The sequence below is a fragment of the Parus major genome, unplaced genomic scaffold, assembly GCF_001522545.3.
Source record: "Parus major isolate Abel unplaced genomic scaffold, Parus_major1.1 Scaffold1278, whole genome shotgun sequence".
Taxonomy (NCBI): domain Eukaryota; kingdom Metazoa; phylum Chordata; class Aves; order Passeriformes; family Paridae; genus Parus; species Parus major.
The window spans coordinates 86-1,509 of record NW_015380131.1 but is presented as its reverse complement, the minus strand read 5'-3'; the positions used below and the strand labels follow the sequence as shown (position 1 = coordinate 1,509).

At 53.0% G+C, this 1,424-nt stretch overlaps 1 long non-coding RNA gene across 2 annotated transcripts; it reads left to right on the top strand.

The window, feature by feature from the left end:
- Positions 1-484: 484 nt before the first annotated feature.
- On the top strand, positions 485-1,218 carry LOC117243844. Of its 2 annotated transcripts, none has more exons than XR_004495762.1 (3): positions 485-717; positions 884-998; positions 1,049-1,218. It is a non-coding gene; the product is annotated as an uncharacterized LOC117243844 (long non-coding RNA). The 2 variants fall into 2 exon arrangements; XR_004495763.1 differs by having other exon boundaries at positions 854-998.
- The last annotated feature ends 206 nt before the right edge of the window (positions 1,219-1,424 follow it).

Genomic DNA, 1,424 nt, shown 5'->3' with positions numbered 1-1,424 from the left:
TCCCAAAAATCCAACCCCATCCCAAAATCCCTGTTCCATCCCAAATTCCCGTTGTGTCCATCCCAAAATCCCTGTTCTATCCCAAAAAATTCCTGTTCCGTCCATCCCAAAAATCCCATCCCAAAAATTCCTGTTCCATCCCAAAATTCCTGTTCCATCCCAAAAATCCAGCCGGGAACGAGGGGGGAGGGGAAATCTGGGATGAGCCGGGGTGGGGGGGGATGGGAAGGTCCTGGGAGGTTCCGGAAGGTTCTGGAAGGTTCTGGGAGGTTCCGGAAGGTTCTGGGAGGTTCTGGAAGGTCCTGGGAGGTTCTGGGAGGTTCTGGAAGGTTCTGGGAGGTTCTGGAAGGTCCTGGGAGGTCCTGGGAGGTTCTGGGAGGTTCTGGAAGGTCCTGGGAGGTTCTGGGAGGTTCTGGGAGGTTCTGGAAGGTCCTGGGAGGTTCTGCAAGGTTCCATGGATGATCCCAGGTGGGAATTCCCAATGATGATGGAGCCTGGAAGGTTCTGGGAGGTCCTGGGAGGTTCTGGGATGTTCCGGGATGTTCTGGAAGGTTCTGGGAGATCCTGGAAGGTTCTGGGATGTTCTGGAAGGTTCTGGGATGTTCTGGGATGTTCTGGAAGGTTCCAGGATGTTTCCAATCCATAATTCCCCGTTATTTTCCCGCAATCAGAGGATTTCGGAGCACCACGATGACGGAGTCTGGGATGTTCTGGAAGGTTCTGGGATGTTCCAGGATGTTTCCAATCCATAATTCCCCGTTATTTTCCCGCAATCAGGGGGTTTCTGAGCACCACGATGACGGAGTCTGGGATGCTCTGGGATGTTCTGGGATGCTCTGGGATGTTCTGGAAGGTTCTGGGATGCTCTGGGATGTTCTGGAAGGTTCTGGGATGTTCTGGGATGTTCTGGAAGGTTCCAGGATGTTTCCAATCCGGAATTCCCCGTTATTTTCCCGCAATCGGGGGTTTCTGAGCACCACGATGACGGAGTCTGGGATGTTCTGGGATGCTCTGGGATGTTCTGGAAGGTTCTGGGATGTTCTGGAAGGTTCTGGAAGGTTCTGGGATGTTTCCAGTCAGGAATTCCCCGTTATTTCCCAGCGATGAGCGGGTTTCTGAGCACCACGATGACGGAGTTTGGGATGTCTGGGATGTTCTGGAAGGTTCTGGGATGTTCTGGAAGGTTCTGGGACGCTCTGGGATGCTCTGGAAGGTTCTGGGATGTTCTGGAAGGTTCTGGAAGGTTCTGGGATGTTTCCAATCAGGAATTCCCCGTTATTTTCCCGCAATCAGGGGGTTTCTGAGCACCACGATGACGGAGTCTGGGATGTTCTGGGATGCTCTGGGATTTCTGGAAGGTTCCAGGATGTTTCCAATCAGGAATTCCCCGTTATTTCCCAGCGATGAGCGGGTTTCTGAGCACC